The 26,533-nt window shown below is 40.7% G+C and overlaps 1 long non-coding RNA gene and 1 pseudogene across 7 annotated transcripts in view; one reads left to right on the top strand and one right to left on the bottom strand.

The window, feature by feature from the left end:
• The window catches only part of LOC103352428 (uncharacterized), a 69,677-nt gene extending 43,694 nt beyond the window's left edge, over positions 1 to 25,983 (top strand). For 2 of the 7 annotated variants that reach the window (XR_011389447.1, XR_007914623.2), the window contains 3 exons: positions 1,086 to 1,138; positions 1,279 to 1,303; positions 1,753 to 1,987. This is a non-coding gene — a long non-coding RNA (uncharacterized lncRNA). Of the gene's footprint in view, positions 1 to 964; positions 1,139 to 1,278; positions 1,304 to 1,752; positions 1,988 to 2,701; positions 2,922 to 25,337 lie in introns of those variants that run through there. The other 5 variants (XR_011389445.1, XR_011389446.1, XR_007914624.2 and 2 more) reach the window with 5 other exon arrangements.
• On the bottom strand, positions 15,797 to 21,894 carry LOC127487620 (lysophosphatidic acid receptor 6-like; annotated as a pseudogene).
• Positions 25,984 to 26,533: the final 550 nt, after the last annotated feature.

Genomic DNA, 26,533 nt, shown 5'->3' on the forward strand with positions numbered 1-26,533 from the left:
CTGCATTCCTCAGGTACCCTTTTCTGTCTTTGCTCATTTCTGAAGGAGATGCATACTTCAAACTTGAAACTACTCACTGCAAGCAGTGTTCAAAGTCCCAGCTCTTAGCTTTACTTGAGTAGTACAGAAGGCCTTGTGAGCTTCAGGAAGGCATTTGGCCTAATGATTAAGATGTCACTGGGATACCTTCATCTCATATCTGAATGCCTGGATTCATGTCCCAGCTCTACTTCTGATTCCACCTTCCTGCTCATGAGAAACCTGGGAGCCAGCAGGTGTCAGCTCAGCTAATTGAGTCCCTGCCACCTGAATCCTGTCAAGACACTTCAGGAGTTAACCAACGAATGAAAGCTCTCTATCGACATCTCTCTCTCCCTCTCCCTCTCTCTCTCTCTCTCTCTCTCTCTCATAAGTAAAAATTTTTAAAAGACAAAAAGAAAGCTTTGTGACCCTGGGCCCCTCTGAATGAAGGCAGCTGTCTAGGGAGAATAACACAAAAGCTGATTGGCCCACAAATCACAGGGAACCTTAAGGTAAAATGTGTACACATCGTGTGAAAGGGACCACCTCCAGGTGGGAATCCTGTTTTAAAATTACAACACTTTTATATGTTCAGATATTCTATACATCATCATCTTCATGACAAAGAATTAGTGAAAAAAAAACAGAATGTTTGCTGAGAATGAAATCTATTTCACAGATAACTGTCTAATCAAGTGATTAATTCTATACAAATGATAATAGCATGATTTGATCCTTGTTTGGCATAAATGGTCTTGCAAAAGTCAGGAAGATGCTTGTAACTGAGCTGGGGTAGGGGGAATAACATGGAAGCACAGTGTGAATTTGCTACCATTTTTGATGGACTGCTTTGTGTTCTTTTATATGCTTTAGTTTCAAGGCTAAAACCTCTGTTTTTCAGTTCTTTCCCAATCCTCTCCCTAACTGCCCTTGTCTGTCTTAGAGGAATGGACAGCACAGCCCAGGAACACACTCCAGTCCCACAACCATACCAAGAAAAGATCCCTGACTGAGCCAAAGTCACCAATAACCAACTCACTGAAAGTTCCTCTTTGTCCTCCTAGATCACTCTCAAGTCCTAAAGGACTGCTTTGAGGATAACTCACCTCTCTCAAAGGTAAGGTCACCTTTCTTTGTCTTGTGTATAAATGCAGATTTGGTTTTCAACCAAATGGTTTTCTAAAATCAAGAGGAAAACACCCCGTGTAAAGTGCACAACAGGATCTAATCCTCATGCTGTGTTCTTTGTAATTTCAGGTGTCATTGTCCAGATTTAGGAGTGGTATGTGTTCTGAAATCACTGACTTACTGGGTTGTTGTTTTTTTTTTTTTTGAGGTCAAAGTCCTTTATTGAGGCTTGAAGGGGTGGGCAGGGGAACTTGAACCTATGCTGGGGCTGATTCAAATCTGACTACTTCCTGCGCTGGGGCTGATTCAAATCTGACATCCTCAGCCCAGACCTTCCCACCTTCGCAGTCTCTGAAAGCGACTTACTGGTTTTAGTTCATAGGAACCTGATTCTGGGTTCCTTCTGGGAAGGAGGACTGATGTTGTCATGAGAGATAATGATTTCGTGAACAGAGGTTATGGGCAGAGAGACACTGGGGAGGGCCTAAAAACCAGAGCAAAGAGCTGGTTGACCTGTGTGTGAGCCTCTGTGGACTCAGCTGGCAGAGGGAGTTGTAGGTGGCACGGTCTCTACCAACCTTCTTCTCATTGTTTCTATTCCAGAAGAGTGGGCCCTGGAGAGCATCAGCAGTGATGAGGATGGCCCTCCAGTAGGTGACAGCAGCCCATGTAAGATCCAATGGGAGAAGTTTTCCAGGAGCAGTCAGCTTACACTTGCTGCTTAGAAGGCTGAGCAAGGGGGATATGAAATCGGAAAGAAAAAGGCAGTATGTGGAGGCTGCTTTTGTTCTTTTCATAGTCCAATGACAAAACAGAAAGAGATTTTCTGTTGATGGCATTGAGTGTGTGGAGAATCAGTCCACCCTGTCTTGCTTTGTTACTTAAAGATGATATTTCCCAAAACACCTGCTCTTTCCTATCCTTGCCAAACATGGTAGTCTCTGCTTTGATTATTAGCACTCCTTGGGAATTGTGCACAGATTGGAGTTGGGTTTTGGGTTTTGACCTGGCATGGAGGGAGTCAGGTGGGACACAACTCTCACAGGCACTCACTTGAACCCAGAGACAAAGTTCTTGTGTGTTTCCCAGGGCTGCAGGGGAAACAGATGCTCTCCCTCTGGGTTCAGGCCTTGTGGCAGCACCTTCCTGCTTCTTCCAACATTTACTCCTGGATTGAAGGACACTTGCAGGTGTTGATGACAGAATAAATATTAAATCTCCCAGTGTCCTTGGAATGCAGGGAGAATTCTGACCTTGAGCACATTTCTGGGCTCAACTCTCCATTTTAGTCACAAACCCTGGGATAAGGCTACTTCCTCACCAATCCTGCAGTTTTTCAAGAAGACATGGGATCTCTCCTCAAAGAAAGATGATATTTAAATTTTTCCTGTCTTCCAAGAATAAACTTCAGTCTCTAAGCTTATATCCAGAACTCAAATTCTAGACTGGATTTTATAAAATAAACAAGAGCTATGCAAAAATGTGACAGGTTAAAGTGTGTCAATAGGCAACTCAGCAGTCAATGATACAGAGCACACTTTTCTCTTTGAAGGGCCCTCGAGTGCAGTGATTCATCTTTCCCACTCTCCCACTCATTTGTGAACACTACTCTGGTGCCACAACATGGTACCTTGGATGCTTTCCATCCTTATCTGAGATCCATGACCACTGCAGTCTGCACAGGTACCTTCTCCACAAAGGAGTTCTACACCAACATCCATAAGACATCAGAGAGAGCTCCTTACAGCTGGATGGTAAGAGAATCCTGTTTTAAGCACTCTGGCCTCAGAATTAGCCCTTAAGGTTCTGGCTGAAGAGCTCATGAGAGTTTTTTAGGCATGGAAAGCCAAGACACTCTGGCGAAAACAAAGACCTAAATGAAAGATCTCTGTGAGGCCGGCGCCGCGGTTCAATAGGCTAATCCTCCGCCTAGCGGCGCCAGCACACCAGGTTCTAGTCCTGGTCAGGGTGCCAGATTCTGTTCCGGTTGCCCCTATTCCAGGCCAGCTCTCTGCTGTGGCCCGGGAGTGCAGTGGGGGATGGCCCAAGTGCTTGGGTCCTGCACCCCATGGGAGACCAGGAGAAGCACCTAGCTCTTGCATTCAGATTAGCGCGGTGCACCAGCCGCAGTGTGCTGGCCGCAGTGGCCATTGGAGGGTGAACCAACGGCAAAGGAAGACCTTTCTGTCTCTCTCTCTCTCACTGTCCACTCTGCCTGTAAAAAAAAGAAAAAAAAAAAGAAAGATCTCTGTGAGTAAGATCCCAGTGGAAAGAATGGGCCATCAAAGAAGGAGGTACCTTTCTCTGAAGGAAGGAGAGAACTTCCACCTTGACCTTGTCTAAATAAGATCCCAGTTGGTGAACTCAAAAGGCTTCCATAGCCTTGGCAACTCATGACAAGAGCCTAGGGTGATTACTAACACCATAAACAAGAGTGTCAATTGTTAATCAACAACAGGAGTCGTTGTGCACTTTCTCCCCATGTAGGATCTCTGTCCTAAATGTGCTGTACATTGTGATTTAATGCCATAACTAGTACTCAAACAGTATTTTACACTTTGTGGTTCTGTGGGGGTGCAAACTGTTGAAAGCTTTACTTAATATATGCTAAATTGATCTTCTGTATATAAAGATAACTGAAAATGAATCTTGATGTGAATAGAAGGGGAGAGGGAGCGGGAGAGGGGAGGGTTGCGGATGGAGGGAAGTTATGTGGGAGGGAGCTATTGTAATCCATAAGCTGTACTTTGGAAATTTATATTCATTAAATAAAAGGGGTCTGATTGACAGAAATTTCTAGTGGAGACATAACAAAAAGAACAGACTCTGAAGGACAGTGAGGAAAGAAAACAAATATGTGGCTGGGTAGGAAGAAATTGCCACATGCCCCTCCACTCACAGCTGTAGCTGAGGGAGAATTCCAGAGTCACCCACTATCTTCAGCCTGGGGAGCTGACTGAGACCAAATAAAGGAAATTGCATTGTCTTTCTCCCCTCCTTTACCCCCGCAATATACCAGGTTTGGCTGTGAAATTTGCACAGCTGATTTGTACTGCTGCTACCAGAGGCAATCAAAGTCAGGACAACCTGTAGGGCACAGGACAGATCCCCTACATCCTGCAACTGTGGGATATTTTAGGCATTAATCCTGGAGCTATGATCACATCACTCATTCTATGTGAGCCAGGGTCATTACTCTTAGTTTCTAGGGGGCTAGCAATAGAAACAGCCTTTAAAAAGTCTGCTCCCACCATGGCATTTGAGTAATACCCCTCCTTCACTCTGAAATACCAGAACTGTAACAGTCAGCTCTTCCTCAATCCCATTAGAATGTTCCTGGTGGGACTAGGGAAGAGCCTTACCTGCATTCCACCTCTCTGCACCCATACTTGCCAGAGGCAAATCTCCTGTATAGCTTGTAATCACCCTGCAAGACTGGAAATAGGTTCAATTCACATCAGCCAGTCTCAGAACCAGGGCTTTTGGTGTTATAAGCCACAGCATGAAATGTGCTTTTCTAGCAAGACTGGAGGAAGGGCCCATACACATCACATATTCCTAGAGTCACAATTGGTACAACAAGTCACAAGATCACTCAGACTTCCAAGGAAGACAAAGGAACAGCATGATGTGTCCTCCTTAGCACAAGAACAAGGCCCTGACTATCAGAATCAATAGTGTAACTAGCATCAACTCTCTGTGGACTGAAGATACGTAACCTATGAAATTGACAATCAACTCAAAGTCACATTTCTAACCCAGTAAGCTACAGCAGACTAGACCACTATACCACTTACAGACACAGCTGATAATGATTAAAGCAAAACAAACCCCTCAGAGGCTACACATCTGGACTCACCTAGAACAAAAGCCAAAGCAACAAGTCAAGTCATACCCTGCATTCTATATAGACTTTAAATTCTTTTCCAAGAAAGAAGAAAGAACAATTAGAAAAGGTGCACAGACATCAATGTAGGAACACAGGACACATGAAGTATCAAAGTAGCATAACACCTCCAAAAAAGCACAGTAATACTCTAGAACTATATCTGGAACTGAAGGAAATCTATAAAATTCCAGATATAGAATTAAAAATAATGACTATAAGGAAACTCAAATATGATGCAAAATAATACATAAATATTTATTAAAGAAATGAGGGAATCAATAAATGACATAAATTAAAATATTACTAAGGAGATAGAAATAATCAAGAAAAACCCAATAGAAATTTTAGAAATCAAATCTTCAATCAGTGAAGTAAAAAAATATGATTAGGAGTTTGAGCAGCAGAATAGACCAAGTTGGGGAAAGAATTTCTCTTGGATAAGACTTTTGAAGTAACCATATCACCAAAAATAAAGAGAAAAGGTTTAAAAAGAAAGAAGAGAGTCCATGTGAAATTTGGAATATTATTAAATGACTGAATATTGGTATTATAGGAAATAGTGAAGGAGAAGCAAGTGAAAAAGGCATTGAGAAGCTGCTAAACAAAATTTTAGTTGAAAATTTTCTAAGTCTTGAAAGAGGCATGAACATCCAGATACAGGAAGCTCAAAGGACTCCAAGCACATTGAACTAAAAACAGAGCTTCTCCAAGGTATATTGTAGTCAAACTGTCAAAGGTTAAGAACAAGGAGATAATTCTGAAGACAGAAAAAAGTGTCAAGTTACATGTAAAGGAAATCAAAATAGAGCAACATCAGTCTACTTAGCAGAAACTCTACTAGCCAAAAGAGAATGGGATAATACATTCAAGATCTTAGAAGACAAAAGCTCCCAACCAAGAATATTATATTCAGCATAGCTATCCTTTAAAGTGAAAAAGAAGTAAGTTATTTTCCAGATAAGCCAAAACAGAGAATTCACAACCACCAGACCAGCCTTACAAGAAATTTTGTTGAGAGCTCTACATTAGAAGCAAACATCATGGTGGCCAGCATTGCGGCATAGCAGTAAAGCTGCTGCCTGTGATACCAGCATCCCCTATGTGCACTGATTCAAGTACTAGTTGCTCCATTTCTGTTCCAGCTCCCTGCTAATGGCCTGGGGAAAGAATAGGAAGATGACCCAAGTGCTTGAGCCCCTGTCATCCACATGGGAGAATTTGAAGAAGGTCCTGGCTCCTGGCTTCAACCTGGCCTAACACTAGCAGTTGAAGCCTTCTGAGGAATAAACCAGTGGATGCAAGATCAATCAATCAATCGATCTATCTATCTATTTTTTCTCTCTTTCTCTCTGTGGCTCTCCCTTGCACTCTGTAGCTCTAATTTTCAAATAAATAAATTATTTTAAAAGTAAGCATCATGAAAACACATGGCACCACCAAATTCACTTTAGAGAGCAGGTAAAATAAATGCCCAGTCCATAAAATGACAGGTGTTAATTCTTCTGTATCAGAACTAACCCTGAATGTAAATGGATTAAATTCATCAGGCAAAAAACATTAGTTGGCTGAATGATTAAAAATAAAACCAATACCTCACTGTATGTGGCCTCCAAGAAACTCACTTCACAAATAAGAATTCATAGACTGAAAGTGAAGGACTGGAAAAAGGTACATCAGACAAATGAAAGCCCAAAATGAACAAGTGTAGCTATCTTCGTATCAGATAAAACAGACTTTAAAACAAAACCTGTATAAGAGTCAAAGGAGGACATTATATTTTTATAAAATATTTAGTACAGAAGATATAACAAACATAAATATTTGTGCATCCAACACAAGAACACCTAGATATATATATATATATATATATATATATATATATATATATATATAGCAAATTCTATTAGACCTAAAAATATAGATAAACTCCACTACATAATAGTGGGTAACTTCAATACTCCATTTTCATCAATGGATAGATAAGCCAGACAGATAATCAATAAACATACATTACAGTTGAACCATAGTTTTGAGCAAATGGATCTAACACACATTTACAGGACATTTTACCCAATGGCTACAGAATACACATTCTTCACATCAGCACATGGGATTTTTTTTGGAATTACCATATAGTAGTCAACAAATCAAGTTCAGTAAATTTAAAAAGACTGAAATCATACCATGTATCTTCTCAGACCATAAAGGAATAAAATCAGAAATAAATAATAAGAAGAAAAATAGGACATATAAAGACATGCAACAGGACTTACAGATAGAATGTCATCTTTCCTAGTTCTTATATGTTCCTACCTCCCTATTTCAAGCATAATACAAAGGCCTTCATGGCAAATTTTATTTTAATTACTTCTATGGTTACTGGAAATGTTTGGGTGTAGTGTCTAAAACCTGTTTTAAGTAACTACAGGAGCTAAGACTGGAATCTTACGTTGTGTTAGTCTTTTTATTTATCTTTTTTATTATAAACACTTTTATTTAGTAAATATAATTTTACAAAGTACAGTTTATGGATTACAATGGCTTTTCCCCCCATAACTTCCCTCCCGCCTGCACCCCTCCCATCTCTGCTCCCTCGCCCCTTCCATTCACATCAAGATTCATTTTCAATTATCTTTATATACAGAAGATCGATTTAGTATATATTAAGTAAAGATTTCATCAGTTTGCACCACACAGAACATAAAGTGTAAAATACTGTTTGAGTACTAGTTATAGCATTAATTCACATTGAACAAATTGTCTACTGTAATAATTTAATTTAAAAATTTCCACAATGAACATTTCAGTTTACTCCTATAAAAACTACACTCTACATATAAATAGTTTTCAATATATGGTTCAGTTTAAAATAATTTATTATAAAAAGTCTGTTTGCAAACTAAACTGCAAAAATAATAAATAAAAAAGTTAAAAGTTTAAAAAATTGCATTGCAGATAATGGTAAAATTAGAGAAATGGTGGTGATATTAAGTCTGAATGTGGTTAAAGTAGCAATATCACCGATGCATCATTTCTCCTTTTAGTGACTTGCATTTTTGTTGGTTATCTACTTATATGTGTATCCTGTAACAAAAATGTTTCACAGTTTAGTACTTACAGCTTCCATAGGAGGCTTCCGGCTGGGGAGGCTGTCATGTTCTACCTGGCTTCTCATGGTTCATTCACTGAGAATGTAACCTGGGCACCCAGGCCTCAGTGGATGCATGGTAAGGTCACCCTCAGTTCAGCATAGAAGACCAGTTCCTGCCAAGTGCACCTGTGCCAGCTTTTCAGAGAAATGGGACATCAAGAAAGAATAACCATCATCAAAAAGACGAATTGTTGGTAACATTTTTAAAGTAGTATGTGCCTCAGTAAATTAAAACTTTGATTTGAAATACCAGGGCCATGTGTAGCTCAGAAACTGCTTCTGCAAAAATGATGTGGGCATGGAGAGAAGTATATCACCTCTACTTAGGTGCAGCCCATGATGCAGTGGTCACAGTAGGTTCATGATTGTGAACACAGATCCTCATGAAATCCAGTCTAGATCAACATCTCTGTCTCTCTATCTCTCTGCCTTCTGCAGTTTTAAATAACTTGCCTTATCCCAAGACACACATTAGGAAAAATAACAAATATGAAAAATAGTCCTGCTTCATGCTACTTTGTATTTGTGGAGAAAGCAAACAATAACTTGATGTATGCAACATTGGGTACTAAGGAATGTTACCATGAAAATTAAAAGAGGGTGAGGCACGGTGTATGCTCAGTGCAGGTGCCCAGTGATTCTTTTCTGAGGAGGTGGCTTTTGAGCAGAGCCCTATGGCCCTGAGGAAGGAGCAGTAGGTGATGCATTCCTCCCACAGTCACACATGTGGTGTGTTTGAATCCAACCAAGAGTGAGGCTGACACAAGAGTAGCCAATGGGAGAGTGATCAGAAAAAGTCAAATGGGGGGCAGGCAGCAAAATCATTCAAGGTCATTACACCCATAACAGCCTAGAGTTATTTTCTGCACATGAGCAAAAGCAATTGGAGATAACAGAGTCAGGAGCCCAGGAGTCACATGATTGGATTTCTAACAGTAACAGTAATAACAGTAATAACTGTTAGTCATTGAACCAACTTCTGGAAACTCTGCTGCTCAGACCATCCATTGCTTATTACATTGCTTTGGGAAAGCTTGTTGAAAATTCTGTACAATCTAAAACAGACACTTGGTTTCTATTTCCTGTCCAGATGTCCATCCTCTACTTCTCCAAACCCTCACCTCTCTGTTTCAGGTGAGCACAGAGAAAAAAAGTGAATTGGATTCCTCTGTTCACAAAGAGGCACAACACACACAAGAGCTTGCAAAGTAAATACTTCATGGTCCCCATACTCTAAGAGCATCTGATATGTTCCAGCACTTACTAACTGATTCTTTCTACCTGGCAGAGTGTTCAAGTGTAAAATGCTCAAATTAGTATCACCTTCCAATTGATTCAGCATTCTCAGATAGAGGCGCTTATAATATTAATGTGTGCATATGGGAGCAGTCTAAGAATGGGTGTCTGTTTTCTTAAGCACACAGTATTTATGAGTAACAGTAGTGCAGTGGCCACTTCTCATTAAGGTAGCTGTGCGTTGGGTCATATAACAATCAAGTGCTGGCATCTGATCCTACTCTGCCATTCTGAGTGGATATTTGACAGCACAGCCAGAACATTGTACTCACAGGCAAACTGTTGGCTTACTGGCATTTTTTAGACTAATTGTCAAGCTTGGCATGGGTTAATGGCAGGACAGTAAGCGTATTTTGTTTGAGAAAACCAATGAATGAACATAACGATCTTTTCAAGAACTGAAGTACTATAGATAGTGATTGGTTTAACGGTTAAAACCTTTTGCTGTCTTCACAGATTCCTTATCATCCTAGTCACTGTCATCAGCATGTGGGTCTCTCTCATACAGAGACCTCCACACAGGTTGCTATTCCATTGCATAGAATCAAATGCTTGCTCCTTTGCACCTACAGTTGTGGCAAGTTCCCCACTTGCCATCCACTATTAGGGGCAATTAAAAGGTAGGTTAGCGTTGAAAAACACTCTCCCTGCCAGAATAATAAAATTACTGTTTATTTCCATTGTGGAATAAAATATACCTTTTTCATCCCATTTATAAAACTCAGTCCACTTCAATTACAGATGTGGTGGGTCACAATACATTTTGTTTCCTTTTTTGCTTTTTTACAGGTTTTTTAATAAACAAGGAGCAAATCAAACAGGCACAGAAAAGGGATGGAGTGTAGACAATAGAATATTTTAATATTGAATATGTAGAATGCAAGTTTTCTTTATACTAAAAACTTTGAAATGTCTACAAGTTAATTTTTTGGAGTAAGAAATATTTTATCAAAGAGCACATTTTTCACAGTTGAATAAATTGTGAAATAATAATAAGGCAGCTCATTAATATAGATTCATTGTCAAATATCTTGGTTTTTTTTTTCAAGATTCATTTTCTATTCTCTTTATATACAGAAGATCAGTTTAGCATACATTAAGTAAAGATTTCAACAGTTTGCTCCCACACAGAAACATAAAGTGAAAAATACTGTTTGAGTACTAGTTATAGCATTAAATCTCAATGTACAGCACACTAAGGACAAAGATCCTACATGAGGAGTAAGTGCACAGTGACTCCTGTTGTTGACTTAACAAATTGACACTCTTGTTTATGGCATCAGTAATCACCCTAGGCTCTTGTCATGAGCCGCCAAGGCTATGGAAGCCCCCTGAGTTCACTGACTCTGATCATTTTTAGACAAGGCCATGGTCAAAGTGGAAGTTCTCTCCTCACTTCAGAGAAAAGTACCTCCTTCTTTGATGACCCATTCTTTCCACTGGGATCTCACTCGTGGAGATCTTTCATTTAGGTTTTTTTTTTCCCCCAGAGTGTCTTGGCTTTCCATGCCTGAAAAACTCTCATGGTCATTTCAGCCGGATCCACATGCCTTAAGGGCTGATTATGAGTCCAGAGTGCTGTTAGGACATTTGCCATTCTATGGGTCTGCTGTGTATCTCACTTCCCATGTTGGATCATTCTCTCCCTTTTTTATTCTATCAGCTAGTATTTGCAGACACTATTTTTGTTTATGTGATCCCTTTGGTTCTTAGTCCTATCATTATGATCAATTGTGAACAGAAATTGATCACTGGGACTAGTGAGATGGCATTGGTACATGCCACCTCGATGGGATTGAATTGGAATCCCCTGGCACGTTTCTGACTCTACCGTTTGAGGTAAGTCAGCTTGAGCATGTCCCAAATTGCACATCTCTTCCCTCTCTTATTCCCACTCTTATATTTAACAGCGATCACTTTTCAGTTAAGTTTCAGCACTTAATAAGAATTCTGTATTGATTACAGTATTCAACGAAAAGTATTAAGTAGAACAAACAAACAAAAATACTAAGAGGGATAACATATTACGCTGCTCATCAACAGTCAGAGTGAGGGCTGATCAAGTCACCATTTCGCCTAGTGTTCATTTCACTTTAACAGGTTTCCTTTTTGGTGGTCAGTTAGCTGTCACCTATCAAGGAAAACAAGTGGTATTTGTCCCTGTGAATTGGCTTATTTCACTCAGCATAATGTTTTCCAAATTCCTAACAGGGATCACTTTTCAGTTAAAATTTAAACACTTAAGAATAATTGTGTGTTAATTACAGAGTTCCACCAATAGTACTAGAACAAAAAAATACTAAAATGGGTGAAGTATTACATTGTACATCAACAGTCAGCACAAGAGCTGATCAAGTCAGTGTTTCTCATAATGTCCATTTCATTTCAACAAGTTTCCTCTTTGGTGCTCAGTTAGTTGTCGCCGATCAGGGAGAACATATGATAGTTGTCCCTTTGGGACTGGCTTAATTCACTCAGCATGATGTTTTCCAAATTCCTCCATCTTGTTGTAAATGACTGGGTTTCGTTGTTTTTGTCTGTACTCTATAGAGTACATGTCCCATAATTTCTTTATCCAGTCTACTGTTGATGGGCATTTGGGTTGGTTCCAGGTCTTAGCTATTGTGAATTGAGCTGCAATAAACATTAATGTGTAGACTGCTTTTTTGTTTGCCAATTTAATTTCCTCTGGGTAAATTCCAAGGAGTGGGATGGCTGGGTTGAATGGTAGGGTTATATTCAGGTTTCTGAGGAATCTCCAGACTGACATCCATAGTGGCTTCACCAGTTTGCATTCCCACCAACAGTGGGTTAGTGTCCCTTTTTCCCCACATCCTCTCCAGCATCTATTGTTGGTAGATTTCTGAATGTGAGCCATTCTAACTGGGGTGAGGTGGAACTTTATTGTGGTTTTGATTTGCATTTCCCTGATTGCTAGTGACCTTGAACTTTTTTTCATGTGTCTGTTGGCCATTTGGATTTCCTCTTTTGAAAACTGTCTTTTGAGGTCCTTGGCCCATCTCTTAAGTGGGTTGTTTGCTTTGATCATGTGGAGTTTCTTGATTTCTTTGTAGATTCTGGTTATCAACCCTTTATCAGTTGCATAGTTTGCAAATATATTTTGCCATTCTGTCCGTAGTCTCTTCACTTTCCTGACTGTTTCTTTTGCAGTACAGAAACTTCTCAATTTGATGCAATCCCAAATGTTAATTTTGGCTTTGACTGCCTGTGCTTCTGGTGTGTTTTCCAAGAAGTCACTGCCGGTACCTATATCTTGCAGGGATTTTCCAATGCTCTCTAATAATCTGATGGTGTCAGTTTGTAGATTTAAGTCTTTAATCCATGTTGAGTCAATTTTTCTGTAAGGTGAAAGTTAGGGGTCTTGCTTCATGCTTCTGCACATGGAAATCCAATTTTCCCAGCACCATTTATTGAATAGATTGTCTTTACTCCAGGGATTCGTTTTGGATCCTTGATCAAATATGAGTTGGCTGTAGATGTTTGGGTTGATTTCTGGTGTTTCAATTCTGTTCCATTGGTCTATTCCTTCTGTTTCTGTACCAGTACCATGCTGTTTTGATTACAACTGCCCTGTAGTATGTCCTGAAATCTGGTATTGTGATGCCTCCAGCTTTGTTTTTGTTGTACAAGATTGCTTTAGCTATTCCAGGTCTCCTGTGTCTCCATATAAATTTCAGCACCATTTTTTCCAGATCTGAGAAGAAGGTCTTCAGTATGTTGATTGGGATTGCATTGAATCTATAAATTGCTTTTGGGAGAATGGACATTTTGATGATATTGATTCTTCCAATCCATGAGCATGGAAGATTTTTCAATTTCTTGGTATCCTCTTCTATTTCTTTCTTTAAGGTTTTGTAATTTTCATCGTAGAGATCTTGAACGTCCTTGGTTAAGTTTATTACAAGGTATTTGATTGTTTTTGTAGCTATTGTGAATGGGATTGATCTTAGAAATTCTTCCTCAGCCGTGGCATTGTCTGTGTATACAAAGGCTGTTGATTTTTGTGCATTGATTTTAGATCCTGCTACTTTGCTAAACACTTCTATGCGTGTCAACAGTCTCTTAGTTGAGTTCTTTGGGTCCCCTAAATAAAGAATCATATATCTGAAAAGAGGGATACTTTGACTTCTTCCTTCCCAATTTGTATCCCTTTAATTTCTTTTTCTTGCCTAATAGCTCTGGCTAGAACTTCCAGAACTATATTGAATAGCAGTTGTGAGAGTGGGCATCCCTGTCTGGTACCAGATCTCAGTGGAAATGCTTCCAACTTTTCCCCATTCAATAGGATGTTGGCTGTGGGTTTTTCATAGATTGCTTTGATTGTATTGAGGAATGTTCCTTCCAAAACCAGTTTGCTTAGAGTTTTCATCATGAATGGGTGTTGTATTTTATCAAATGCTTTCTCAGCATCTATAGATATAATCATATGTTTTTTCTTCTGCAGTCTGTTAATGTGGTGTATCACATTGATTGTTTTGCACACATGAAACTATCCCTGCATACCAGGGATAAATCCCACTTGGTCTGGGTGGATGATCTTTCTGATGTGTTGTTGCATTCTATTGGCGAGAATTTTATTGAGGATTTTTGCATCTGTGTTCATCAGGGATATTGGTCTGTAATTCTCTTTCAATGCTGCATCATTTTCTGGCTTAGGAATTAAGGTGATGCTGGCTTCATAGAAAGAATTTGGGAGGATTCCCTCTTTTTCAATTGTTCTGAATAGTTTGAGAAGAATTGGAGTCAGTTCTTCTTTAAATGTCTGGTAGAATTCAGCAGTGAATCCATCTGGTCCTGGGCTATTCTTTGTTGGGAGGGCCTTTATTACTGTTTCAATTTCTGTCTCAGTTTAGGTTTTCTATGTCTTCCTGGTTCAATTTAGGTAGGTTGCATGTGTCCAGGAATCTATCCATTTCTGATAGGTTTCCCTGTTTGCTGGCATACAGTCCTTGTAGTAATTTCTGATGATTCTTTTTATTTCTGTGGTGTCTGTTGTTACGTTTCCTTTTTCATCTCTGATTTTATTGATTTGGGTCTTTTCTCTTCTTTTTTTAGTTAGTTGGGCCAATGGGGTGTCAATTTTTTTATTTTTTCAAAAAACCTGCTCCTCGTTTGGCTGATTTTTTGTAACTTTTTTTGATTCAATCCTGTTGATTTCTTCTCTGATTTTAATTATTTCTCCTCTCTGACTAGATTTGGGTCTGGTTTGCTGTAGGTTTTCTAGATCCTTGAGGTGAATTGAAAGCTCATCTATTAGGTGCCTTTCCAATTTCTTGATGTAGGCACCTATTGATATAAACTTTTCTCTTAACACTGCTTTTGCTGCATCCCATAAGTTTTGGTATGTTGTGCTGTTATCCTCATTTACTTCCAGAAAATTTTTGATTTCTCTTTTAATTTCTTCTATGACCCATTGTTCATTCAGGAGCATGTTGTTCAATCTCCATGTGTTTGTGTATGCTCTTGAGATTCCTGAGTTAATAATTTCCAACTTCATTCCTTTATGGTCTGAGAAGCTGCATGGTATGATTCTAATTCTTTTGAATTTGCAGAGACTTGCTTTATGGCCTAGTATGTGGTCAATCCTAGAGAAGGTTCCATGTACTGCTGAGAAGAATGTAAATGCTTCTGCCCTCAGAGTGGGCTCAAATTCTCCTTCAGTGTCCCACTGGGTTGCCAAAGTTACCCAATTGTAGCGTCTCTGGAGAGTACTCACGTGAATTCCGTGAGTTCTCTCCCTCACCGTCTCTTTTTTCACAGTCTCAGTTCAGTAGCACCACAGATTTACTAGGTCCTAATCTCCTGTTAATTTGCCCCGCCCAGAGTCAGGTTTTTCTGCTAGGCTCAGGGCCGGTGCAGACCTGAGGTTGCTCTGCTTATGACGTATGTCCAAGATGGTGCCTGCTCTTTGTCTTGCTCGCCTTTGAGAGGTGAGCGAAGAGAGAGAAACCCGTGTCCATACCAGTCACTTTTTTTTCTCTCTTTCTCTCTTCTAGTTAGCCTGGTGAACTTTTCCTCCAGGGGTCGTTCCCTCTAGTCTCCTCTTTCCGCTTGCATGCTGGTGTCTCGGGCTATTGAGGTTTGGCTCACCTCGTGTTCCAGCGCTGGTGTGTTGAGTCTGCCGCTGGTGTCCCGAACTGTGGGCTCCCACGCTCTCCACGCAGGTCCACTGTGAATCACGCGTTCTGGAAGAGTTTCTTCTGCTGTTTCTTCGCCTACTCTTCCTTGAACCTGCAGTATCTCCACTTTTATTAAACTGTCTCTCCCCGGACTATCTGTGTGCTCCCTTCCTATTCCGCCATCTTGCCTCCTCCTCCCAATATCTTGGTTTTTAAAGGCTGTAATCTGTGCTGAATAGTATCTTCTGTGCCTTGAACTTCAGAGAATCTGGATTCACTTCTAACACACCAGGTTTTCATTTTTATTGAGCTCTGGATTTTTTGGGATGTGAAGTAGTAAATTCTAGGGTCAAAACAGCAGTTGGAAACAGCAATGCAGAGCCAGATTGGATAAATAGTCCTTACTGTTTCCACTACTGAGCAATTAACTAATATCTGCTTTCTCATAAGAGAATATAAAATAAGATTGACAATGTAAGGCATTAAGCAGAAACAAAATATAATCAAATGTACAAAAATCATTTTTAAAACTTTAGTTTTATTTATTTTGCTTCTACTTAATATTAAGGGTTTGTTTAAAGTTCTTAGCACCATACTAGAACAAGTTACATACAAAAGTAGAGGAATTAAAAGTTCCACAATTTCGATGAAAATTACAGTCCTTGAGAAATGCATTTTCCATGTGGCTTCTGGAAAAATTTCAAAGCAGGCTTCTGAGGTGTATCTACCTCGAGGACGGGTTGATTAAAAAAATACTGCTGGTATGCTTCTTCCTATCATAGTTAGCTACAGGCAATGCAAAAAAGCTTTACATTCTGTTTGGTTCCTAGAGTATTTGACTTAAAAGGTTAAACAATGGCCAGAAATAAAACTAATACAGGTTGGAAACAGAATGCTCCGCTACATGTTGATATAAAACAGCATCACAGAAACCTTACAAAGTAAATCTCCAAATGGCCAGTCCCATGTTGCAAAGTAAAAAAATCCTGAAATGTAAAGTGAAAACGAAAGCAACTCTGACACTGCCAAGTTAATCACATGTGTTGTAGTTTCATTTCACACTTTGAGGGTGCAGATGAAAATGTGTGTGGCAGGGCCAGGGCTGTGGCATAGAGGGTTAAGCCTCTACCTGTGGCACCAGAATCCCATATGGGCGCTGGTTTAATTCCTGGTTCTTCTTTTCTGATCCAGCTATTTGCTTATGGATGGGAAAAGCAGTAGAAGATGGCCCAGGTGCTTGGGCCTCTACACCCATGTGGGAGACCTGGAAGAAGATCCTGGATGCTGGATTCAGATAAGCTCAGCTCTACCTGCTGCAGCCATCTAGGGAGTAAACTAGCAGATGGAATATCTTTTTGTCTGTCTCTCCCCCTATTTCTTCCTGTAACTCTACCTCTCAAGTAAATAAAATCTTTTAAAAAAAGAAAGAGAGAGAGAGAGAGAGGGAGGGAGAAAGAACAAATGGAAGGAAGGAAGGAAGGAAGGAAGGAATAGAAAGAAAGAGAGAGAAAGAGAGAAAGAGAGAAAGAGAGAAAGAGAGAGAGAGAGAGAGAGAGAAAGAAAGAAAGAAAGAAAGAAAGAAAGAAAGAAAGAAAGAAAGAAAGAAAGAGAAAATGTATATGACAACACAATTGGAACGTGAGCTGTGCGGAATTCCTTCCCTTTTGAATCAAAAAAAGAAAGAAAGAAAGAGAGACAGATTTACCATGCCTAACCTGGGAGTGTCACCTTTGGCACACCCTTAACCCTGAGGAACCAAACAGAGCTCTCAGGCCACACCCATCTCAAGCCTCTAAGGCTTCATCAAAAGCAGACAGTCCACTTAATCTAGAGCCATAGTATAACAAGAAAAAACACCACAGTGAAGAAACCAAAGAATATCTCCAATATGCCAAACAACAAATGCAAAAACCGAGGTAACAAGAACAAGGAGGACACTATGATACCCCAAAATGAAATAGACACCACAATTCAAGATTATGAAGATGATGAGATAGAAGAAATGCAAGAAGCAGATCTCAAAAAAATTGATAAGAACATTTAGACGTTATCAAAAACAAATTCTTGAACTACAGAAATCCTTAATGAATAAGATAGAAAATCTTTCTCATGAAAATGAAATATTAAGGAGGAATCAAAATGAAATGAAACAACTAGCAGAACATAAAACTGTGATAGATAGTGATGAGAAATCATAATGAATGAAGAATTCAATAGATCAAATGACAAACACATTAGAGAGCCTTAAAAACAGAATGGGTGAAGCAGAAGAGAGACTATCGGACTTAGAAGACAGAGCACAGGAAAATATACAGTCAAACCAAAGAAAAGTAGAGGAAATTAGAAATCTAAAAAATATTGTCAGCAATCTTCAGGATACTATGAAAAAAAAAAAACATTCGGGTTCTAGGAGTTCCCGAAGGCATGTAGAGAGAGAAAGGGTTAGAAGGCGTTCCTAGTGAGATATTAGCAGAAAATTTCCCAGGTTTGGAGAAGGACAGAGACATCCTAGTACAGGAAGCTCATAGAACCCTAGTAAACATGAACAAAAGAGATCCTCACCACAACACGATGTAATTAAACTCAACACATGAAACAGAAAGAAAAGATCCTAAAATGTGCAAGAGAGAAACCTCAGATTACTCTCAAAGGATCTCCAATTAGACTCACAGCAGACTTCTCATCAGAAACCCTACAAGCTAGAAGGGAATGGCGAGACATAGCCCAGGTAATAAGAGAAAAAAATTGCCAGCCCAATGTGCCAATGCCATCTCACTACTCCAAGTGATCAATTTCAGTTCACAATTGATCATAATGAAAGGACTAAGAGTCAAAGGGAGCACATAAACAAGTCTAGTACCTGCTAACACCAACCGATAGAATAAATAAAGGGGAGAGTGATCCAACATGGGAAGTGAGATACTCAGCAGACTCATAGAATGGCGGAATTCCTAAATAGCACTCTGGCCTCAGAATCAGCCCTAAAGGCACTCGGATCTGGCTGAAAAGCCCATGAGAGTATTTCAGGCATGGAAAGCCAAGACACTCTGGCAAAAAGATCTCTGTGAGTGAGATCCCAGTGGAAAGAACAGGTCTTCAAAGAGGGAGGTGCCTTTCTCTGAAGGGAGGAGAGAACCTCCACTTTGACTATGACCATGTCTAAACAAGATAAGAGTCGGAGAACTCAAGGGGCTTCCATAGCCTTGGAAACTCATGACTGGTGCATAGGGAGATTACTGATGCCATAAACAGGAGTGTCAATTGGTAAAGTCAACAACAGGAGTCACTGTGCACTTACTCCTCATGTAGGATCTCTGTCCTTAATGTGCTGTACACTGAGGCTTAATGCTATAACGAGTACTCAAACAGTATATTTCACTTTGTGTTTCTATGGGGGTGCAAACGACTGAAATCTTTACTTAATGTACACTAAACTGATCTTCTGTAAAAAAAAAAAAGAAAGAAATTATCAATTCCCAACTTGACTCTCACTGGGATTAAACATGACAATAGGTCTGATCTGATTTCATCATCATTTAAAAAAATCATCATTATTTTTCACTTTATGTTTCTGTGTGGGAGCAAACTGTTGAAATACTTACTTAAGGTATACTAAGCTGATCTTCTGTATATTAAGATAATCGAAAATGAATCTTGATGTGAATGGAAGGGGAGAGGGAGTGGGAAAGGGGAAGGTTGTGGGTGGGAGGGACGGTATGGGGGGGGAAGCCATTGTAACACATGAGTCGTACTTTGGAAATTTATATCCATTAAATAAAAGATAAAAAAAAATTGCCAGCCCAGAATATTATATTCTGCAAAGCTCTATTTGTGAATGAAGGTGAAATAAAGATATAAGTACCAGCAAAGACTTCCTAGAAAGACCCTGGAGGCGAAGGCAGTCAAAGCCAAAGTTAACATTTGGGATTGCATCAAATTGAGAAGTTTGTGTACGGCAAAAGAAACAATCAGGAAAGTCAAGAGACAACCGACAGAATGGGAAAAAATATTTGCACACTATGCAACTGATAAAGGGTTGATAACCAGAATCTACAAAAAATCAAGAAACTCCACAAAATCAAAACAAATAACCCACTTAAGAGATGGGCCAAGGACCTCAAGAGACAGTTTTCAAAAGAGGAAATCCAAATGGCCAACAGACACATGAAAAAATGTTCAAGATCACTAGCAATCAGGGAAATGCAAATCAAAACCACAATGAGGTTTCAACTCACCCCGGTTAGAATGGCTCACATTCAGAAATCTACCAACAAAGGATGCTGGAGAGGATGTTGGGAAAAAGGGACACTAACCCACTGTTGGTGGCAATGCAAACTGGTCAAGCCACTATGGAAGTCGGTCTGGAGATTCCTCAGAAACCTGAATATAACCCTACCATACAACCCAGCCATCCCACTCCTTGGAATTTACCCAAAGGAATTTAAATTGGCAAACAAAAAAGCTGTCTGCGCATTAATGTTTATTGCAGCTCAATTCACAATAGCTAAGACCTGGAACCAACCCAAATGCCCATCAACAGTAGACTGGATAAAGAAATCATGGGACATGTACTCTATAGAATACTATACAGCAGTCAAAAAAAATGAAATCCGGTCATTTGCAACAAGATGGAGGAATCTGGAAAACACCATGCTGAGTGAATTAAGCCAGTCCCAAAGGGACAACTATCATATGTTCTCCCTTCATCTGCGACAACTAACTGAACACCAAAGAGGAAAACTGTTGAAGTAAAATGGACACTATGAGAAACAGTGACTTGATAAGCTCTTGTGCTGACTGTTGATGTACAATGTAATACTTTACCCATTTTAGTATTTTTTCTTTGTTTTGTTCTAGTACTATTGGTGGAACTCTGTAATTAACACACAATTATTCTTAGGTGCTTAATTTTTAACTGAAAAGTGAACTCTGTTAAATATAAGAGTGGGAATAAGAGAGGGAGGAGATGTACAATTTGGGACATGCTAAATCGGACTTGCCCCAGATGGTGGAGTTAGAATCATGCCAGGGAATTCGAATTCAATCCCATCAAGGTGGCATGGACCAATGCCATCTCACTAGTCCAAGTAATCAATTTCAGTTCACAATTGATCACATTGATAGATCTAAGAGTCAAAGGGATCACACAAACAAGACTAGTGTCTGCTAATACTAGCTGATAGAATCAAAAAGGGAGAGAACGATCCATCATGGGAAGCGGGATACACAGCAGACTCATAGAATGGCAGATGTCCTAAATAGCACTCTGGCCTCAGAATCAGACCTTAAGGCATTCGGATCTGGCTGAAAAGCCCATGAGAGTATTTTCGGCATGGAAAGCCAAGACACCCTGGAAAAACAAAAAGAAGACCTAAATGAAAGATCTCTGCGAGTGAGATCCCAGTGGAAAGAACGGGGCCATCAAAGAAGGAGGTACCTTTCTCTGAAGGGAGGAGAGAACTTCCACTTTGACTATGACCCTGTCAGAATAAGATCGAAGTCGGTGAACTCAAAAGGCTTCCATAGCCTTGGCAGCTCATGACTAGAGCCTAGGGAGATTACTGATGCCAGAAACAAGAGCGTCAAATTTTTAAGTCAACAACAGGAGTCACTGTGTACTTACTTCTCATGTGGGATCTGTCCTTAGTGTGTTGTCCAATGTGAAGTAATGCTATAACTAGTACTGAAACAGTATTTTAAACTTTGTGTTTCTGTGTGCTTGCAAACTAATGAAATCTTTACTTAATATATACTAAATTGATCTTCTGTATATAAAGAGAATTGAAAATGAATCTTGATGTGAATGGAATGGGAGAGGGAGCGGGAGATGAGAGGGGTGTCATTGGGTGAGTTGGAGGGAAATTATGGCGGGGGAGCCATTGTAATCCATTAACTGTACTTTGGAAATTTGTATTTACTAGATAAAAATAAATAAAAAAAGAAGGAAGGAAGGAAGGATCGAAGGGGGATATGGAGGGAGGGAAGAAGGGAATTATCATGACATTCTTAGAATTGTATCTATAAGCTACATTGAATTTGTTCCCTTTGTATTAACATCACATTAACATAATAATTGTTGATAAAAAAAGAAAGAAAGAAAACGAAAGAAAGAAAGAAAGAAAGAAAGAAAGAAAGAAAGAAAGAAAGAAAGAAAGAAAGAAAATGTATATGACAACACAATTGGATATTAACCCAACTAGAAACACTATGCTGGACATGCACTTATAAGAGTCATCATAGGAGCACTGGGAGTGGTTAGTGTTTACCATTATGAAGGCTTGGGCAGTTGATAGTATAGAAGTCCTCTTGTCCCCATAGTCGTCTTTGGTATTGAAATTGTAGCTACTACAATCTCATTTATTTGCAAATCATTTGTATCCTGCAGTGTTTTTAGAAATATTTCTGTATTCTCTAAAATCTCCAAATTATGAAATTTGTTGCTGTAAGTTTTCCACTTCGTTCCTCAACAAGAAAATATTTTCATTTTCTAGTCTCCAGAAAATCCATGTATCCAGGGTTGAGTTAAGTGACTAGCAACTTTTAAAACATGCAGTCCACAAAGCTAAATCTATGGAATATGGGGAGCAACTGAGACTAGACTGAATTACTAGAACTAGGACTAATTCTATGCATCTGCTCTCCCACAATATGGCACTGGGGAGGAGCAAACAACTACACACCTGCCTCATCAGTTTGACTGATAAGCTGCAGGAGCTGATCCTGCTCCTGATTGGAGGAGAGCAGCATGCTCGGCATGTGGGTAGCAGTGTTGGGATTGGTGGAAGAGGACTATAGAGGAGGAGAGAGACAACATGCACCAGGAACATCTGAGGGAACACCTGAGGAACATCTGAGCAGCCCCCGAGAGAGCCGGCCGGCAGTGTGCCGCTCCTCCACGGAAGCGGAGAAATCGGCGGGGGGTGCCACCCCTCCACGGAGGTGGAGGGGCCGGCAGCTAACCCGGGATGGCATCGTTCCTCCACGAGTGAGGGACCGGCAGCTAACCCAGGAAGGGCCGGGCAGAAAGAACAGTGCAGGGTCCGTTGTCGTTCCTCCGCGAATGGGGGAGCGACATAATGGTGCCATGACTCGGATATGAAACCTAGGAGGGAAGAAGCAGGAAAATACCGGAGAGAGACTAGGGAAGAGCCTAGGGAAAAGCCGGATGGAAAAAATGCCAGAAGAAGCTAGGAGAAAGCTAAGATTAAAAGCGAAAGTGAAAGCTAGAAGAAACTTAGACTCGGATATGGACTACAGGGAGAAGCCAGGAGAAATGAGAGAGAAATATTGTTGGAAGAAAGTTAGGAAAAGTTAGGAAAAGAAATCTAAGGTTGAAAGCGAAAGTGAAAGCTAGAAGAAACAGACTCGGATACGGACTGTGGGGAGAAGCCAAGAGAAATGAGAGAGAAATATTGTTGGAAGAAAGTTAGGAAAAGTACCGGGTAGAGAAAAATATAAGCTAGGGAAAATGAAGCCGCCGGGGCAGGCCGAAGTGGAGAAGTAAGCTAGGTTGGGATTCGTCAAGTCAGCCCGGGGAGCAAAAGACAGGAAGCCAAACCAGAAGTGGAGACGTAAGCTAGGTTGGGATCCGTCAGATTAGCCCGGGGAGCAAAAGACGGGAAGCCAAACCAAAAAGCGGAGACGTAAGCTAGGTTGGAATTCGTCAGGTTAGCCCAGGGAACTTAGACTGAAAACTAAACCGGTAGCGGAAACGTGAGCTAGGCCGTGATACGCGGAAGCCGCCGAGTGCAGAGAGAGCGCATGAATCCAGGGGCACGAGCGGAGAGAGCGCATGGGGCGCAAGCAGATAGGAGAGCGCGGGGCTGGCGCGGAGACCATGGAGCGCGCGCGAAGCCGGGAAGCCGAGCAGATGAGAGAAGCTCGGGCTGAAGCCGCGCAGAGCTGGGAAGCCGCCTCGGGGCGGGTACCGGGAAACCGCGGGGATAAGAGAAACAGAAGTATAGAAGTAAAATGAGAGAAATAGGAATGCTGGCAGATAGAAGTAAAATAGGAGAGATAGGAATGCCCGGAGATAAATAGAGAAAAATAAGGCCTCCCCATAACATGGCGATGAGAGGGCTCAGATTCGGTCTGTCTGATTAGTAAGGCAGTGAGCACCTGCGGGCGGCTAGCAGAATATCCGCCGCAGGTCACCGAAGACAGGCACATTATCAACACCAATAAGTCTCCCCACAACACGGCAATGAGAAGGCTTGGATTCGGTCTGCCTGATTAGTAAGGCGGTAAGCACCTGCAGGCAGTTCTAGCAGAGCAGAGCATGTGCTGCAGGGCACCGAACACAGGCACGCATCAGCACCTAAAAACCTCCTCACAACATGGCAAAGAGAGGACCCCGATTCGGTCTGCCTGATTGGTAGGGCTGTAAGCACCTGTGGGCAACTTGAGCAGAGTGTGCGCTGCGGGGCACTGAAGACAGGCGTGTGTCAATGCCAAAGAATAAAAAGAAAGGGGGAACTGTGGAGAGCAACTTAGACTAAATTACTGGAACTAGGACTAATTCTATGCAGCAAGAACAGCGCAGGGTCCGGTGTCGTTCCTCCGTGAATGGGGGAGCAACAATGGAATATAAACTTAACAAAAAGCTGTATTCCAATACAGGAAAATAATCAGTTGTAAAGTTCTATTTCCTATAAAATTGTCTAGGTGAATATTCCAAAACTGAAGTTACTTGAGGTTCTGAGTTCTTTAAGCTGAAGTTCTCAATCCTTATTTGTTTTGCAGTGCAGAGATTCAGAGACTTAAACCTTCCCAGTTTTTCCTCTTTTACACGAAGCTTTCCTTTTCGGTAATCCTGCAGTGGATCCCACATGGCAGTTAGCAGGCAATTCTTTGTAAAGTTGCCAAATAAATTCCTAAGCATGTTAGCACTTGCTGAATGGAAGCTTTTTCCACAGTTTCCAGCTGTACTGTGAGACAGGCTTTCCCTTGGGCCACAGTTCTTCTAACTAAAGAGCATAAATGGGGGTGCAAACATAGTGTAATCTATTTCCTATGAAATACTTTTTGTGCACCTAGGGGATCACTCTAGAACACAGGTTTGTGAGCCAGACTGCTAGGGCCCAATCCTGAGTCTGCAACTTAATAGCATTAAGATTGTAAGAAAGTGTTCAACAATTTGTAAAATGAAGAAAAAATAGGCCCACTAGGCTAATCATCCGCCTGTGGCACCAGTACTCCGGGTTCTAGTCCCATTTGGGAAGCCAGTTCTGTCCTGGTTGCTCCTCTTCCAGTCCAGCTCTCTGCTGTGGCCTGGGAAGGCAGTGGAGGATGGCCCAAGTGCTTGGGCCCTGAACCCGCATGGGAAACTAAGAGGAAGCATCTGGCTCCTGGCTTTGGATTGGTGCAGCGCGCCAGCCGTAGCGGCCATTTAGGGGGTGAACCAATGGAAGGAAGACCTTTCTCTCTCTCTCTCTCTCTCTCTCTCTCTCTCTCTCTCTCTCTCTCAGTGTCTAACTCTGCCAGTCAAAAAAGAAAGAAAAAATAGCACCTGCCATCAGATTTGTTGTAAGAGCTAGATGAGATAAAATTTGTAATGTTCTTAGAAGAAAAACTAGCACACTAAATATGTTTAAAATATGTTCATTGCTAGGTATCTGTATAGCTAACTGATGGATTTTTATGAACCAGTACATATTTATGTATTAACTCTCCCTAGATTAGTAACATTATTACTTTGATTTTTGATTTTCAGGTGAGGAAACAGTATGGAACACTTATTATCTACTTTCTTTACACACATAACTTTATATTAATAAAGGGTCATCAGACTCAAGGTCCTGGCCTTCTCCACCCAAAGCTGATGATAGTCCATGCAATACTGCTTCACTTCAACATCCCCAGCAGGGAAACAGAGGATCTGTTCTTCCACAGCTGCCAATTTCTCAAAGAAAATAATTGTGGTAATTGTTAATTGTCCAAAGCTTAATGTAACATCAAAGTAATCTCAATAAACTCCATATCAGCAATGGTTGTTTATTCTAAAAATGAAAGCACCCTGATATATCTATGAAATAAAATTCACTGAAAGATTTGCTTGGACTGGAGCATACAATAGTAACCCGGACTTGGAAACCAACACTGCAGTAATATTTCAGGGCCCAGGAGACCAGTGTCCTGGTGGTAAACGCAGAAATGTGCATTCTCAGGGCAGGCATAGTGCCACTTGTGATGCTGGCATCCCATATCAGGCAGCTGTTTTGAGCCTCAGCTACTCTGCTTATAATACAGCTTCATGCTAATGCAGCTGGAAAAACAAAGGCCCCTGCCACCCACATGGGAGTCCTGACTGGAGTTCCTGGTTCCTGGCTTCCACAAGGCCCACACTAGCCTATTGTGGGCATTTGGGGAGTGAATCAGTGGTTGCAAGATATATGCGTGTGTGTTTATGTGTGTACTTCCAAATAAATATGTAAAAATTGCTGCTCTTCCTGCTTTGGTAACTTTGTTATTGGTAACTTTATAATTCAAGGATATACATTTTTTTCTTAGTCAAGAGACATTCAGGATGAAGTTGGGACTTCCTGGATGATGTTCTCAATTTTTTTCTAGCATTTCTAATCCTGTTCTCCCTTCTGCAGAGGGTTCTGGGGTTTCACTGGACTCATGGCAGCCTTCTTTACATGATCATGGAGCTCACCAACAGAACAGGGGTTGTGTGGCTCCAGTCACCTGTTATGAGGTCATGGGTGGAAACAGTTCCTGCACTTGGCCATTACTGTCCTCTTGAATCCCTCTCAGCTGTCCTGGAAATGTTTCTGGCCACAGTATCCCTTCTTGTTGCACATGTAAGTAATAAGTAAAGCACTTTGGTTTATTTCACATTCAGAGACGGTTTCTAGTATACAAGTCCCAGGCAATAGATTCACTGCACCACTCCAGAAGGAAGAC

The sequence above is a fragment of the Oryctolagus cuniculus genome, chromosome 6 (genome assembly GCF_964237555.1).
Source record: "Oryctolagus cuniculus chromosome 6, mOryCun1.1, whole genome shotgun sequence".
Taxonomy (NCBI): domain Eukaryota; kingdom Metazoa; phylum Chordata; class Mammalia; order Lagomorpha; family Leporidae; genus Oryctolagus; species Oryctolagus cuniculus.